Here is an 18,691-nt window from a genome sequence, read left to right as displayed (position 1 = left end):
CATACATATCAGACAGTAAATAGGATTGCTGCAAATAGAAGAATTTTGGGCATTCCAATTTAGATCTAGAATTTCGCCATATTCATCTTTTGGTTGTATTATTTAAATATCTTCTGAGTGCACTTTTGAGACTAAAGTATTGAAATGCCAGAAAATATTTAGCATGAAGAATATAAAGCCTTAGTTTTAATTCAGGAAGCATTATCCCAGATACAGGTAATCTGAAAGTTCCTTACATTGAAATTTTAGGGAAGAGTTAATACACATTTCTTGGATATATGGAACCATTAACGGAAAGGAAATAGTCTAATGCCCTTCAAAGGTTTCTGAACTACAACTGGTGGTTATACTGAATGGAGTCTGATCTTTTATAGCTCAAAGACAGCCTGTGATAGGAACAATCTTAGACATATGGTATATTAACATGTGATAGCTAAATTTCTTTCCACCTGACTTTTCTATGTAATTTGTACTATGACACAAGGACCTACTGCATAGCACAGGGAACTCTGCTCAATATCGTGTAACAACCTAAATGGGAAAAGAATTTGAAAAATAGATACATGTATATGTATAAGTGAATCACTTTGCTGTACACCTGAAACTATACAACATTGTTAATCAACTATACTCCTATATAAAAATAGTTTAAAAAATAAAGTAACTATGCAACAGTTAAAAAAAAATTTGAACTACATAAGTATACAGAAAATGATGTGCCTTGACTATTACAAAGAATAATGACTTGAGGTTCAGTTTTACACCAAATGTACTTTTAATACTTACAGATTCTAAGATTACATCATAAAATTCCAGATTTTCATAGTGTTAAGATAGCCAAGTAAAACATAAAATATCAACAGAATGTGATTATAAATTTAGTTTTGAATATTTAATTCTGTACTCAGGGAAAATCAGCATCTAAGTAAATTATTGTTTTAATAATTATTAAACTGCTAACCTCTGAGAGGTGGATAACCACTCGCAGATAGAAGGAATAGCCAAGAAATGTTAGAGGTTCAAGTGCAATGATTGTATTCTAGTGAAAATGAAGGTAACAATACATTAAAATATTTATTTGTTTATTTTCTACTTTGTGTGTTATATGTGGTTTTTTAATATGTTTTGATAAATGTTTTCTGAAAAATGGAAAAAGCCAAATTTCAGTCATCCTCCTGTTTAGAATTAAAGATGTGTAAATAAAAAATACAAAAACCTATTTAAAAGTTGCCATATTTGGAAGCCTTAAATTTTGTATTTAAATCTTTTAAATCTTTCTAATCTTATAGTTTGGGGTCACATATATTTGTGTACATACATACACACACATATACGTTTTATATATATACACACACACAGACTTAATATATACACAAAAATATATAATATAGTTCAATAATTTTTTATCTTCAGATTTAAAGTTATATATCTATCCTAACATCTATTTTTATTACTTGTCTAATATTACCAGTCTTTGCATTTTTAATTTTGTTGGAAAAATGATTAAGTAACTTTTTCAAAGATAAGGTTAGGGACATAGATGAAGACAGAAAAGAATGGAGCAACAGAGGGTGAGACCATGAGATAGAAGGAGAAAAGATAAGTTTGTTAATAAGCCAAATAAACTTGATTAAATCTTGTAAACAACAGTAGACATCTAGTTCTAGAACTGTGTTACTAATGTGAATACAGCAAAATACTAGGTGAGACTGTTCTATAAAACAAATCTATTAATTATTTACAATAAAATGTCTACAGTGCAAATTTTATTAGGGGTGAGAACCAGTTACTGGGTTCTGAGTGTGTGTGTGTGTACACGCACGAGCGAGCTCGTGAACTGGGAGTGATGGGTGATGAGTAAAATGTATGTGCTGCACTTAAAAGGGCCAATTTTCTCTTAGCAGAAAAATGTCTAGGACAAAGTAATCCAAAGTGCAAAATTAGGAATGTCTGTCTACAAATGTAAAAGATCTGGGTCTTGCGGCAAACCAGAAGCACTTGCAAAAGGGTTAGAAAGGGAAGGCAGAAGATGTTGACTTCAGTGCAGATGAGAGGGGTACTTGATAAGGGGGCCAAATGCTTGGGAGCTTTGACACCACAGGGACGGAGGAGAGGCACAGAGACATGGTGTATTTTGAGGAGACAGGAATAATACTGTTGCCAAGAGCCTGCATCTTCAAAAAGAATCTCATCAGTCAGGAGAGAACCGGAAAGGACTTGCTTGTGAAAATAAACTTAGTACTGAAAATGATTTTTTTTCCTACGCTATACCTTGTCCTTTTTCTTCCCAGGACACTTAGTTAGAATTCAAAACAGCTTCTGAAAGGGGGTGTGCAGTTTATTATTATATACAATAGACTTTTCAAATAATTCCATTTATTTGCCCAAAGTAGAAATGTTCAAAAGGAAAGTTATTTGAGTAATAAGATGGCATGAGAAAAATGGGTAGTCAGCAGCCTGAATTCTTTTATACGGGAAAATCTTTTCAACTGTAAAATAAACGCTTGGTAATGTTGATTGGGCTAACAGGCAAATACTATTTTCACTGAAGGATATCCACATATAATTGTACTAATTGGTGGAAGTAGCACTTTTAACTTACCTTTATTCCTTCAAGGATACATTTCTTTTATTGCTAAGCAGACAGCATCATACACTGGACAACAGATATTTCTCCTTTTCACAATTCCCATTATAATGATGCTCTACAGAATAGTGAGGTGGCTTTGGAATTTTAAAACAGACCTTAAGTTTTTCCTAATGGATACATTTTTCTTCCTAACTAGAAGTCTGATAAGAGACAAACTGCAGTATAAAGAATGAAAAAATATCCTGGCTTTCCATTCCTGGGCTCATGGGAACTATACCAGACCAACTCCTTGTCTCACCCCTGATGGATTAAGAACGTTCTTCTAACCACTTAACTTGTGAGGTAGTTTCATTTTTAGTAATGTGGAAGTTTCACCCAGCAGTAGAAATTGAAAATGGTACTCATATCTATCTTAGAACAGAGTAAGTGGACAAGTGATCTAGTCTGAAGTTTATTTTTGTTTACTTTTTATCCTACCCATTTTACTCTAGCCCGAAATTGTACTCTGTTTGGAGGAGTGTGATGTTTTGAACACCTCAGTACAAGTACCTTATAAATATTTATTACTGCTTTCAGACAGCAGTGAGCTGAAGTCATCTCCATCAGTGGGGGTAAAAATATTTTAAAATGCCGTTTATCCAACAGCTTTGCTGCTAAGAGTTACTTTGCTTTTTTGCTGGGTTTACTTGTGTTTATGAAACAAGTTTGAATACTCTAGTGCCAAATAGTTCGGAGGATTTGAAACTCCAAAGAAAAGATGCCCCAACAATGTGTGCAAATTCAAATCTCCGGGGCTGTGTTGGTGCTGACCATCATCTGCTCTGCACTGTCATAGTGAGGGCTTCAGTGGGAATCTAGCCATGAGCGGGAAGCCAGTAGGAACTCCGTGTGTTCTGGGATGACAGGAGAAAATACAGACATATCTGTTTGAACCTCAAAATTTTCATGGCCGTAGAGCTATCTAACAATGATTATTTTTGGAAAATACTCATATTATACAAATTACTAGGTTTGTCATACTGACCTTTTTCTTTATTTCCCAGCCATTTTACACATCTTCATGAGTAATAAGCATATTTTTTCATTCTATTATGATGATATATTTATCACATAAATGCTTTGTTCTGTTTTACACCATAAAAAGGGCACATAATTCTCCTTGTTCAGTATATCTAACATCAATACTAATAAATTATAAATTAAGTTTTCTGGACTTTGTAAAAGTTATTTTTTGCCTGTTCTTTCCAATGTATTTCTAATAACTATGGATCCCTATTTACAACAAGTTCCTAAGAAAACAACTCTAGTTAGCTAATTCTCACAATACTAATAATGTTTACACAGGACTTTATATATAGAATATTAACAATTATTATTTCATTTTATCCTTAACCCTATGAAATGCATATTAATATCATTAGCCTCATTTTACAGTTGGCTAAAAGGGATTAAATTTCTCAAAGTCACATTGTGAATAATTAGAGGAGCCCAAGTAGAAGAGCCCAAGTTTGAATCCAAGTATTTCACTCCAAACCTTTCATTTTTCCACTTACCAGAGCTATCTTACAGAATTTTCTTAATAATGCTGCATTAACAAAAGCACATCTAGTCTTAATTTCCTCCTTCAATCCCTTAAAATTTGGTCAAATTCAGGTTGGGTCTTCTACTCTTGTTACTCTGCACATTTCTGCAGTGTCTTCACTGCTTACTTGGTTCCCAAATTGTATCTCCAACTGTCTATCAGACATGCCTAATTGGATATCTCAGAGCCTCCCAAATACTACATGTATAAAATTATCTTTTCTTCCAAGCATATCCCTGCTTCTGTATCCCTATTTTAATAGTCTTGCAATTACTCAGCATGGAACTTTGGGTATTGTTATCCTTAATTTATCTAATTTATCTCTCACCCTACCCTACCCCACAGCCAAACAATCTCCAAACCCTATCCCTTTTTCTTCTCTTCCTACTTCAGATTTTATTCCCAATCTATTCTTCACACTACAGCCAAAGGAAATCTTAAGGGGCAATCTTTTCTAGGCTTTCCCTTACTTAAAATTCTTGAAAAAAGACTCCTCTTTGGACAAAGGATAAAGTCTTATTTTCTTAGCAGAGCAATTTACCTCTGCAGTTTCAACTCTCATCACTTCCCTTTCTTCCAGCCCCTTATGTACCATAATTGATGTTCTTGCAAAAAGGTACAAGACAAACCTTCTAAATTTTTATTAGGCATTAATAACATTCATTAAGGATCACCTGAATAATTATGATCAATATCATGTGCTACTAGTTTAAATAGAAATGTTTCATTTATTTAAAGATTCTAAACTATGTTTTCATTGATATATTCATAGGACTTCAAAACTTCTAAATCAGGGCCTGTATTATTTATCCCAGTTTTACAAATGAGTCTAGGAGAAGTCAGATGACTTCCCCAAGGTCAACATAGGATATGAAAATGGGACTCACATTTAAATCTTCTTAATCAAAGTCTACAACCTCTACCATACCGTACACCATACTGCTTCTGCCCCTGAATCTACCATACAAAGATAAATGAATGACTTTATAATTAACCCCATCCATGTAAAGAGCCCAACTAGAGCATTTACGTTTTCATTTTTGTCTGGGTTTCTTCCACTTCATTTGCACCACGTGAACATCATAGCTGTGTTTCTTGTATGCCCCATCCAAGCACTTAAGACACAAAACACACAGTGCAGCATTGTTCACTAAAAGTGTATCTGAAAATAAGCAGACTGTTAGGGATGGTTAAGACAGATAATAATAGAATGATTAAAGGATGGTAGCTCATTCCTGACACTGCATAAGATTAAGTACGCTAATAAGATTTTGGATTTAGAAAACCCGATAAATCCCAAGTAGAACAGGACAAGGTACTCAAACCTTTACTTCATTTGCTTGCCTTTCAAAATACATATTTGCATTTTATCCATGTCTTCTTTAGAGCTGAAGAACTTATGAAGGCTTTAGCCAGGTGAGTTATTATATGTTCCTTGTACTTTTTACTTTTTTTTTTTTTTGCCATTTTGAACAAAGTATTCCCTGTGTTAATTCTTGCTATCCTAAATTAGTTGCTTAGCAAAGGATAAAAGCAAAGGGATAATTATTTGAATGTTATATATGAAGATAATTTAACAACGTATTTCTTTCCAGTCATAAAAAACCTAACAGCTGTTTGTAACTTGCTTTGTTATCAAATAGGATGGATACACCCGCTCCCCCCAAAAAAAATTCTAAATAGTCAGTATGCTTAGGCCTCTTTGATTTATGCTAAGAAAGACATCATATGCACATTTGAATAGCCACCATCCATATCCTAATTTGGTTATTTGAGATAAATTGTACATTTGGAAAGCAAGGAAAATGTTACTGAGAAGCTAGGCTGCTAAACATAATTGAAATTCATTCTGAATTCACTGAGGGTCAGTTTCACTTCAAAGTAGCAGTCCTTGTTTTGAATTCCTATATTCTGCTTTGTTTCATCTACAGCATTAAATTTACTAATCACCAAAATGATTTTCTCCTCTGGTTTGGTTAGAAGACTTTTTCTTAATTTTATACTTAAATTTTCTATTGTATAAATGTTTATATTTAATTGTTTTAAAATATATTAATTACCCAAAACATTGTGATCTAATCTCAAGAAAGGAGGCATTAAGGATTAAAATTTGTTCTGTAACAACAACTGCATCTACTCTTAGATTTTGACCAATTTCATAGGCAAAATATTCTGGCTGATATCTTTTGTGTAAATAATCCCATATCAAACTTCGCAAAATAATGTATTTGCAACTTCACTGTCAGTTGATCTTTAAATAATATGTTCCAAGATTTTGATGGCAATGTATATTTACAATCAAAGATTCCTCTGTGGATCAAGAAGTCGGCCAGTCCTTCTCACCTTCCTTACTCTCACTCAGAATTTCAGTATTAGTTTTTCATCTCTTTTTCTTCTCCCAGAATTTAAACATTAGTTCTTTCATTCTAGTGTCAGATTACCATAATGTTGACTAAGTGTCCTAAAATTATTTATTTGGAAAGTAAACTAAAAAATAAATCTCTGTTGTCTACTTTTTTTAAAAAGATACTGGATTCCCTGAGTTGCTAGCAATTCATGTTTTTTCTTAAATGTTATGTGAAGTCATTTAACTTTTCAAAGAAATCTGTAGTGACCATGTGATAAAATTACAGTCAGGACGTTCATAAAATAGTCTTGGTGTCTTCTCTTCAGGGGGAAAATCATCCAATAACAAAGTTTTCAAATAAGTCATTAAAATGACACACCAGGAATTTTAACTGTGATGGGTCAAATTCTCAACTGTCTTATCACCTATGATGCCTCTTTCATAGACTGTTCCTGATTATTTTTGCAAAAATCAGAATAAAAATTCTGAATGTGATCGGACTTGTGAAGATAAAAACTTACTACACAAAATGCACTGATATGTTACTCTTACCTCATGAGACTGCCCAGACCTCAGTGAATTTGAGAGATGGGATGGAATGTTAGCACTGATTATCTGCCCAATATAAACTCAATCATAAAGTGATTAAATTAACTTGGCGATTAATTCTAAACATAATTTCTCATTCCTTCATCATTGGCCAGACTGCAATTTACACACTTTTTAATGACAGTGGACAAAACTACAGCTTAGTCAGTAGATCAAACTATGTAAAAGGAAGGTCAGCAAAAAAATATCAAGCATAGAACATTTTTAAATAAATGCCTTGGGACTTCCCTGGTGGCGCAGTGGTTGAGAATCCGCCTGCCAATACAGGGGACACGGGTTTGAGCCCTGGTCTGGGAAGGAGCAACTAAGCCCGTGCACCACAACTACGGAGCCTGCACTCTAGAGGCCACGAGCCACAATTATGAAGCTCGCGGGACCAGAGCCTGTGCTCTGCGACAAAAGAAGCCACTGCAATGAGAAGCCCGCGCACCGCAACAAAGAGTAGCCCCTGCTCACCACAACTAGAGAAAGTCCGCACACAGCAACGAAGATCCAACGCAGCCAAAAATTAATTAATTAATTTAAAAAAATAGGGACTTCCCTGGTGGCGCAGTGGTTAAGAATCCGCCTGCCAATGCAGGGGACACGGGTTCAAGTCCTGGTCAGGGAAGATCCCACATGCCACGGAGCAGCAAGGCCCAGGCACCACAACTACTGAGCCTGCGCTCTAGAGCCCGCGAGCCACAACTACGGAGCCTGCATGCCACAACTACTGAAGCCCGCGCGCCTAGAGCCTGTGCTCCGCAACAAGAGAAGCCACCGCAATGAGAAGCCCGCGCACCCCAACGAAGAGTAGCCCCCGCTCGCCACAACTAGAGAAAGCCTGCGCACAGCAACAAAGACCCAATGCAGCCAAAATAAGTAAATAAAATTTTTAAAAATAAATAAATTAAAATAAAATAAAAGCCTTTTTACTGCTTTCAAAAACTTGCATTAGTTTGGATTAAGCTACAGAAATGTATTTACTTTAGTGAATAAATAAAGTGAGCATAGAAAATATTTTTAACTGTTGATTCTAAAATTATTGGAGAAGGTATATCCTCTATATATTTTGAATAAAACCTCTTTGAAGTCCTTATATCTTATTTAGAGTGATATTCTTATCAAATTATTCTTTTAGAGGTAACACAAGTAATTCCAAGGTAATTCAAGTTATCTTGAATTATAAATTCTAAACCAGTAATGAGGTTTAACATTGCCCAAAGTACCCTAAATATTGCTAAAAATAAAAAGTTGGCTCTTCATAAGTAGCTGATAATAACATTTCCAATGAAACATTTGAAGAACATTGTTCATTACTTTCTTCTGAGTGTCTTGAAGTAGAATTAACCTGCAGCCCTTTTTAATTTAAATATTTACTTGAAATTATTCTTACTCTTTAGAATTTAACAGTGTGGTTATATATGGGTTTTCCTTGGTTCTAGGCTGGAAAGGAATGAAGATGTTACACATTTTCTACCATGAGCAATCAAAAACTCCAGTGTCACAGACTTGATGAGATTTGCCCCTGAGGAGTAAGACACAACCCTCATTGAAAGAATCACAGGGATTTCATGTTTGGGAGGAATTACATACTGAGGTTTCTGTATGGAGATCAAGACACAGTATATTCAAACGCTGCTTCAAACAGAGTTTTAAGGATGAATGCTTCAAAATTAAGAGGGTGTCACTTAAACCCATCGAGAGTTGGTAATTCAGCAATTATGAAGTCTTCAGATAAGCATAGTTCTTCTGGAACATAGTTATTGAAGTAGTGTGGCTCCACTTCAATAAGTGAAAAAGGAGACAGCATTCCTCTTTAGAAAACTCAGAGGCATTCTTCATTAAATTAATAGGTACGGGAAAGTCTTCAGCAGAAAAAATGTAGTCCCTGAGATTTATTCAATTAGCCTTTGGTGTCTATTCTTTTGCTGACTATTATCAAGTATCTAATGACATATTTAAGGGCACATATGTGCTTTATTTTTCCTTTTTCTTCATCTTAATGGAAACACACCTGTTTAGTAAACTTTTTAGTGTTTGAAATATGTAAGTGTTGAAATGAAATTGTCACCTCTGGTCTAGTTGCAGACAGTATAATTAGCCAAAAAGGAATAATGTGAAGTGTCACATAGGACTGAGTACATGGAAATGGATAGATTCTTAAGATAGATTCTGAAAAGTCCCTGTGCTGGTCAAGGTCAGAGTAGGGGAAAACCATAATTACAGATTTCCCAGATCTAGCAATTGAAAAAAAATTTAGAGTAGGTAGGGTTCTAATTGTAGTTGAATAGGATGATTCCTCTTTGTGCAGTGGTATTTAATTCATGCATCATTCTGCATGTGGGATTAGCTAAACTTGCACCCTAATAGTCATTCCAAAGCCAAAGAGGAAATGAAGCAAAGCAAAATAACTTCCAGGGATTTCTAGTTTAATATTGTCATGATAACAGCACATAGAGTATGACTACACCTTCTAAAGTGAGAGACACATACCATTGCTGATATGCAAAATGGCTTCAGGTGGTACAAGATGAAAATATTTTCTTTTTATTAGTTATTTGTTTTTGTTTTAATGTGTATTAGCTACAACCCAGAATTTCACATATATTGTTGTCTTACATGAAGCTAAAATTAAAAATTTAGTGAATCAAAAATTATTAAGCAAATGACAGCACATATTTCATGGCAGTAGTAAAAATCATAAAGGTAATACACAAATTACTGAAGTTGGGAAACAGTAGAGCAAGTTGTACTCATTCATTCATCCAACAAGACTGACTAGCTATGATGTTTGTCCATACATATGGAATAGGAGCACATTAAAGTATAAGATGGATAAGATCACTGCTCTTGTAGAGCCTACATTTTGGCCCACATCTCTAGTGATTCCTCAGGAGACTGGGGTAACCTAAGGCTGTCTGCACTGGGGTGTTTTATCTACCTTTGCTGGGCGCAAAAGTAAATTTCCTCTGAAGCTCTGTTGGCTCAAGTCAGGTTAAATATGGCGCAGCCAGGGGTCTGGTTCAGTCCTAGGAAGATATTCTCACTAGTGGTGCTTCATGAAGAACCATGCCCTACAAATACTGAGCTCTGAGGAAGATGAACTTCTGGGTGCACTCTCATAAATAGGAAGATCAAGGTCTAGGTGCCTCATTCACCCTGCCAAGTACCCTCCTTCTGAATACTTCCACTTTACCATAATTCCCCATGTACTTGCCAACCACTTCAGTTCTTACAAGCAAAGTCAAACCCAAAATATGGAAACCTTTGACTCTAAGAAACCAAATGTGAACACAGGGGAGACAAGTAATTAAAAGCACAACATGGCATCTTCTTACACTGGTAGCCCTGGCCTGCTAAGCTGACTTGCTAGATTTTTATCACAAGTCATGGTTAGCACAAGATGAAAGAAGGATATTGGGGAGTTAACAGCACCTAGGATTGATCTAGGGCACAGTCTGGGCAGAGACACTTTACACTGGTCTGAGAAAAATTAAAAAGTGATCTCTCAAGGAGTTTTCTTCCTAGAAGCTTGCTGATATAGAAAGAAAGAAAAAGAATCTGTGTTTAAACCAAAACAAAAAAAATTAAAAATTAAGTCTTAGTGTGTACCAATTGGGAAAGGAGGAAAATGAGGTGAAATGAAATGAAACTGAATTCATTGCAAGCTTCCTCAGGACTGCCCTAGTTTAAAATCTCAAGGTTGTTAAAGATTTTCTGAATTAGGTTCCATTCTACCTATCCAATTGTATCTGCTTCAATGGGGTTTCTGAATCAGAATCACTTGGTGTGTTTGTAAGGGGGTAGGAGGTTTGGTGGGTGCTTATTAAAAATGCATATTCCTAGGTCCCACCTCAGAATCCAAATCTCTAAAGAGGCCCCAAATCAACATTTTTAGCAAGTTGCTCAGCAATTCTTAAGCACTGTTAAGTTTGAGGATCCTTGTGCTAAACTATAAACTCCTTGAAGTTTACATTATATTTACATTTTTACATTAAGTCCAGCTCAGAACCTTGAGCCCCTAGCACAGAGTGCCAAATTCTTCAGTCTACCTCTGTGGGAAGTACACTAAGTTTTCCCACTTGTAATCCATCTCCTTTTGCCAGAATCATTCTGTAAGGAAGTGAGAGAGGGAGGAGAGAGTTCCTGAAGCATGTCAAGAAGAGCCTCTGCATTTAACATAGTACAACAATAAAAATCTTTCAAAAATCTCAAGTAAAAAAAGTCTTCACTTTCAGAGTCTTGCCCTGGTGAAAAAGAAGAGAAGCAGCATCTCAACACTATGTTTCCTTGGGCAATTCACTGCATCTCTCCATTTCCTCTAGGGAGAAACGAGGAAGTTGAGTAGATGATCTCACACCCATTTAACCTCAGTCAAAGGGCAGACACTTTTGAAAGTGTAGGGGATTTTCATTTTTAGTTCATCCTTCCCTTCCTTTACTGGCATTACTTAATGTAGCAAGCTTTATTAAATACTGAGCTCAATTTCCTTTGGTTCACTAATATAAATTTTTCTTTACCCAGTTTTTAAAACATTAATAATAACAATAACAATAATAAATTACACACTTAACAATGAATGCTCTTTTCTATCTGCAGTTCATTTCTTCAGAGATTCTGATTTAACTTGTATAGAGTGAGCTTCTCGTTCTCCAAGGATTACCCTCATCCACTAAGTTATGTTTGATCAATTATGGGTCAAATAGGGTGATGGCATTCCAACAAACTTATGTTTAAAGATAATTATTTTAATATTGAGGTTTTTTAATACCTATTCTTCTGAACTCAAGATCTTAACAGATTTATGCTCCAATGATCACCAAGAGTCTCTTTTGCAGATAGAGCTTCAACAACCTACTCAATGTATGGTGTTTGGGGAAAGAAAAAGTCAGTTTCATTGGATGTGAGATTTGGATGTTTCTATTTTAAAAATTTAACCTAATAGGTTCTAATATTTTATCCATATTAATATATATAAATATAGATATAAATACATTTACTCATCAATGCTTTTGGCAGTGAGAAGGAAGTAAAGGTGTGAAGAGCAACTATTACTCAGTAATAGCACCAAGACACACCCTTAAATGATTTTAACTAAAGCTGTTTAGTTTCAGGATACCAGGAAACTTACATTATTTATTAAGAATAACTGCCCAGCAACCAAGTTTGTAAAGTTTCATTCTTACAGACCCATAGAAGTTGAGTGCAAGTCTGAATTGATATATGGACATTACTGAAACAGCTGCTTTCCAGTATAACTCTTCTTATGCTCATACATAATTTTTAAAAATTTAAGGACAAAAGAATATAGTTTGAAATTCAGGCTATTCAAAATCAGAAATGACAGTAGAAGACAAGTTTGCGTACTTTCAACATACTTTCAAACGTAAATGGAAGTTTTAAAACTTTTTTTCTTTAAATATTTTAACTTGAACTTTTCATAATTTGTTTTACATATATAAATTTCCTTTAAACATTTAGTACAGAGAACATAGGCTTTGTGTTAAAATCAAGAAAATGAAGTTATAAGAAATACACTAAGATTTCTTTCAAATTCTACAGGAAACGGGAGCCAATGGGCATTAAAAAGAGTAGTCAATAATATGCTACACTGGAAGTTAAGCATTTAACCTTCTGAATTTATTTCACAGTCTCCTTCTAGAATTTTAATAGCTATCATTATATACCTTTTTATGAATCGTTCTCTTACTATTGGCAATAGAACATTCCTTTTGAATGTTACAAGGAAAACGTTTCAGCTTTAGCAACACAATAGAGAATTTTTAAGTAATTTGTCAAAAAAGTGGCACCAGTAAAATTTTCTAACAATACCTTTAAAAAAACTTTACCATCTAGCAATATTCTGAGAATAATGGTGTTACTTTGTAATTCTGCAGTAGAAAGATATTGTTTTTATTTCCTGTTTACATTTTTCCTCATTCTTCTGTGAATTATAGGAATGAGTCAAAGCCCAGTTTAAAAAAAATCTATAAAACCCAATATAAAGGTCTCAAATATGATACGGTTTGGCTGATATATAAAAGCAATCATGGTAACTTTCCTGAGCTTTATTGCCAATTTTGCACAGAAGAAATAAACATTTATGAAAAATATAAATCCAGGAAATCTGTAGTGGAGTGGATACCTTAAACTAAATATCAAGGTCTAGTGGTGATATATTTTACTTGTGGATAAAATTATACTTCATGCATATGTATAAAAAAAACTAAAGTGCTTAGAATTTTTTCACATACTTCATGCATATGTGTAAAAAAAACTAAAGTGCTTAGAATTTTTTCAAAGTCCAATAAGAGGCCATTAGAGTGTATTAAACAGGGGAGATGACATGATTTAATTCATATATTTTAAAATCTGGCTACTATGTAAATTCAAAGAACATAAATACAGAAGTAAGAAAATCAGTTAGAAAGCTATTGCACTTGTCCAGATTTTTAAAATATATATTTTATATATACTCATAATATATATTATATACACTTTAAGTCTGGACTATATATATATACACACACATATATATATATAATAGAATATATAGATAATAGAAACCTTATTAACTATCAACAAATTAATACAGAGTAAAAGGAAAGAATACATTTAGAAATAAAGGAGGGCACATTATTAAAAACATAATTAGGTACAGATTGGGGATGTCCATCTAATTCATTTCTTCTTGCATATTTATTAGGTACCCATTATGTGTCAAGCACTGTGCTAGATAGTAGGCACATAACCAACAGTTTTTTCACTTTCCTTAAACAAAGTTGTATTATTTTGGAGCTAAAATGCAAACTGATTATAAAATGTGCTCTACATATATATACAATGGAATATTACTCAGCCATAAAAAGAAATGATATTGAGTTAATTGTAGTGAGGTGGATGGACCTAGAGTCTGTCATACAGAGTGAAGTAATTCAGAAAGAGAAAAACAAATATTGTATGCTAACACATATATATATGGAATCTTAAAAAAAAAAGGTTCTGAAGAACCTAGGGGTAGGACAGGAATAAAGACGCAGATGTAGAGAATGGACTTGAGGACACAGGGAAAGGGAAGGGTAAGCTGGGACGAAGTGAGAGAGTGGCATGGGCTTATATGTACTACCAAATGTAAAATAGATAGCTAGTGGTAAGCAGCCGCATAGCACAGGGAGATCAGCTCGGTGCTGTGCGACCACCTAGAGGGGTGGGATAGGGAGGGTGGGAGGGAGATGCAAGAGGGAGGAGATATGGGAACATATGTATATGTATAGCTGATTCACTTTGTTACAAAGCAGAAACTAACATACCATTGTAAAGCAATTATACTCCAATAAAGATGTTTTTAAAAAATAAATAAAATATGCTCTATAGATCAGAAATAATTTCAGGGCATCTATACTGTGTGTTGCTCAAAGAGTTGCCAAATTCCTAACAGCCTGGGTTCTAGTCCTGAATTTGCCACTATTATTGCAATGCAGGAAGCAAGGACTCTCTGGGTATGTTTTCTCCTATAAAAGTAGAACTTAGTAAGATAATCTTGAAAACTTCTAGATCTTCTAGTTCTAAAAGAGTTTATGGTTTGGTCAGCTTTGTCTAAGCACTCATTTACAGCTCTGGTGTGATGGATCTTCTCCCAATGTCAGGCACTGTTCAACTCTAATTATGTGTGTATTCTAATAGTCGTGTATTTATATTCTAATACAAGGTTAAGAATAATAGATGCCATTTACTGGAAACATTTATAACATATTTTCAGTTGCGTTTCTTCAAAACAACTCTGCAAGGTGAAATTTGTTATCATTTTCAATTTAGGGGTGAAGGAAACTCAGCCTCACAGAGATTATATGACCTGCTGAGTAAGGAGCAGAGTCAGACCACAGCCCAGATCTTCCACTAAACAAAATGCAGCAGACTACATTTTGCTGTTCAAACTAATGGGATCCTAGAGAAATAATCAATAACCTAGTCAATGCTTTTGAAGCATTTTTTTAAATTAGAAAAGCCAATATGTGTAAGACAGCGGTTAAAAAAAGATTTTAATTATGTGTTTGTAATCCTCTTCCCAACCCCACCCCATATTGGCCTTCTAAGAAGAAAGGATTATTGCTTGCTTAGTCAGCCATAGGAACTTAATTGTGTCTATTGGGGAGAGAATAGAAAGGATAATTGGAAGACACCAAATGAGTGTTCACTGCTCTATATAAGAAAGGCAGCCTAAGGAAAAAGAATTTTCATAAAGTTATGAAACTTTGAGATTTTATGGAAGAAAAAGGATTTGAAATCAACACATACTATGATGTAAGGAATTTTGAGGAGAGAAATTCGTTAAGAAGAATTTAAATAAATTTTTGCCCAAACTGGCCACAAAACAGCCCCATTTAATTTGAGTTACAGGTAAAACAAATAAAAGACAAGCTTCTCAGCTGAGATGTCCAAAGGCACAGCCCGCCCAGATACACTCATAACAAACTGCTTCAGTGAGAAACAGCTATTTCTCTTTGCATCTTTGCAGACAGTTTAATCCTCTAAAAGTAAAGCAATTGAAATGGGTTTAGCTCTTAGCACAGGCAGGTACTCACCTGGTTAGTTAGCATGCTGCCTTCCCCTAGATATCTCCCCAGTACTTTCTATTATTTAAGACATCAACAGGGAAAATAATCCTTTATTTCACAATAAAGATAAAGAATTAATTTGATCTTCTACAAACAGTTGATCCTTCTACAAAGAATATATAGTATATACTAAACCTTATAATATTTACATATAGTGTATATGATGATCATGTAACGAAGGCAAACCACCTCTCTACCCCACTTAATTTAGCAGGGCTAGAAATTTGATGATATTGAATTAAGGCCAACTTCACAAAAAAAATTAGATATTTCTATTAGGCTAAGAAAATTGGAATATAAAAATGATCAATTAAACAGAATATGACTTTATAACTTGCATCCTAAATGTCTACACATATGAAAAGAATATATGTTAGAGTGTTCACATAGTATATTAATAATGCACTAAATAGTTGGGGTGGAATTAAACAGGAAAGGAGAATATAATTATGATAATAAAATGATTCAGAGAATGATATTATGCTATCAAGTTGGCAAATGAGTTGTTAGTAATTTTACTAAACCTATATTCTGAGTGGAAAATAATTTCAAATCTGTTGCTTTCAAAGGACAGTGAAAACTGAAGACCCCCAGCTCCCCAACATGAGGAAGAAAAGAAGAAAAGCCTATAAAAAATGGAAAATCTTGAATCCCACAGTATGTAAGTCCAATTCATTGGTATTATAAGTACATATAAAATGAACTACCTGGCTTATGTATTTTGTTCTTTGTCACAGGAATATCTATAAAAGTAGGAAGATAAATGCATATAGATATTATAAAATGATTTAGAAATCTGGTCAATTGTCATTATGTATATACTTCTGCATTAATAGTTATATGAATTACAAGTAATAAAAACTTAAATATAAATATTTACATATTCAAACAAAGGCTATTAAAACCCCTATTCTTAGAATCTGTTATCAGTGTATTATTATGCAACTGTCTCAAATCTATCTTCCTACTTGTGGAAATGTTAGTATAGTCCATTGAAGGAGGCTATAAGCTATAAAATTATAAAATTGAAAGTGGCTGTAAACTGAACTGTTCTTGGCAGAAGGGTGTTATCTTAAGAATAAATTGTAATCTACAATTCTGGAAGGCAGCCTATCAGTCTATCAACCACTGTAAATGGGCTTTAGAGAGCCATGTCTCCATGTCTTTTCTCCCACAACTTCCACATGACAGTTCTCAGACTGTAACCAGGCCCACTGGAAACCGTTTTGGGACTTGTAAGAAAAGCCATTTCCTCAGACTAGAAGAGAGACAAATGGGAATGGTTAGACTCTCCAAGGCACTTCAGTATGCTTGAGAACCTATAGGTCAAATCAGAAGTCTGTATATCTCTCCTCAAGTTGGAAAGTAATAATTCCTAAACGTATGAATCTTTATTTGGTTCTGAAACAGCAGTTACTTTTCTACACCCCTTACTTCCATGCCACCTCTAGCTAAATTTTGATAGGATGTTTTCCTTTTTCTGATTGAAGAGAATTTATTTATTTACTCTTTATATAAGTATTTATATAAGTATTTTTATTAAAAATATGTTATATAAAAATCACATTTAAATTAAGGATATTTAAAATAATTGTAAGCAATACTTTTCCAATTTTTAGCTTAATCAGCTTATTAAAAGTATCCTTGTGGACGCTTGGTTGATAGATTTCCATGACATCATTATTTATTTGTTGCTCATTCTTCTTTCTTTTCCTTTTGAGATTCTCTCTTTCAGATGTTGTTTAAAACATAATTTGAGATCTTCGTATTTTGTCTACTGTTTTTTACACAAGATCTAGTACCTCATGCTCAGGTTCACAAATTTCTCAAGCAAAATATTCTAACATTATAAAGCAGAGGAGTAAGAGTCACAAGGGGGCAGTTCTTGGGCCAAATACCTGACCATGGCAACTTGCTCTTTATCAAGAAGTCTCTTGAAATTTATTTGCATAAATTTGCTCTGAAATTTTTATTTCACCTGTCTTAGAAGTCTCTGTTTTAGAGTAAAACTTAATTAGATTCTTACTTCCTAAAACAACTAGGTGATATTCTGCATTCTAAGATTATTGAGTTAAAATGAGATATTAGAAATGAATTTTTGTAGAAAATACCTTGACATACTAGAAATGAATGAAAAATGTTACTCAAAAAACATACAAAGGATATGCATTGAATTTCATCCTAGAATTTGGAACATCTGCTTTCTAAATGGACACAGAAAACTTTCTTTTTTTTGCTTCTTCTTTAGGTGAACCTCAGCCTGCTAATCAAGCATGCCAAAAAAATATAAAAGGTCTTGAAAAGGAAGTCAAAGGAGACACCTCGGAAGCTTTGCTTCATCAGACTGGGACATTAGGGAAATCTAAGGAAAATGGAGATGTGCATATATCCGTTTCTATGAATAGAAAGCAGAAGTCCCCTTTTCTCCCTAAGGATAAGAAACAACCTCCATCTGACAGCAGAATAATTAGAGAGAAGGAAAATGATGATCCTCCTTCATCCATTTCTTATCAACTAGAGAAAGTCTTACCAGTGGTCATGTTTAATGACTGTGAAGAATCATTATCAGGAAAAATTACACTGCAGAATTTCCCAAACACATTAGTAGCCTTTAAACCAGCAAAAGGCAAAATTATTACAGAAGTGAAAAATGGGGCTATCAATGTACAAGTAGAAATCAAGAATAGATTTTTCTGTAAAACAGGAATACAGTTTCCAACAAAAAAGAGATGTTCGAAATGTCACCAGCATTATTCTGTCAGATACTTTCAGAGATGCTACACTTCTAGAAGCTGCCGTTCTAAATTCAAGAATACATCAATAGAACTAAAACCTGAGGCACCATCTAAATCTGAAGGAAAAATTGCCAGAACTGAGAGCCCCTCACTGAAAGTAAGCATTGTAGGAAAAGGAATTAAAGTTAAATACATGAGTAAGAAACAGAATATATTAATAAATATAACTCA

The sequence above is a fragment of the Monodon monoceros genome, unplaced genomic scaffold, assembly GCF_005190385.1.
Source record: "Monodon monoceros isolate NGI ecotype Baffin Bay Population unplaced genomic scaffold, NGI_Narwhal_1 Super_Scaffold_12, whole genome shotgun sequence".
NCBI lineage: Eukaryota > Metazoa > Chordata > Mammalia > Artiodactyla > Monodontidae > Monodon > Monodon monoceros.
This window is presented reverse-complemented; position numbering follows the sequence as displayed.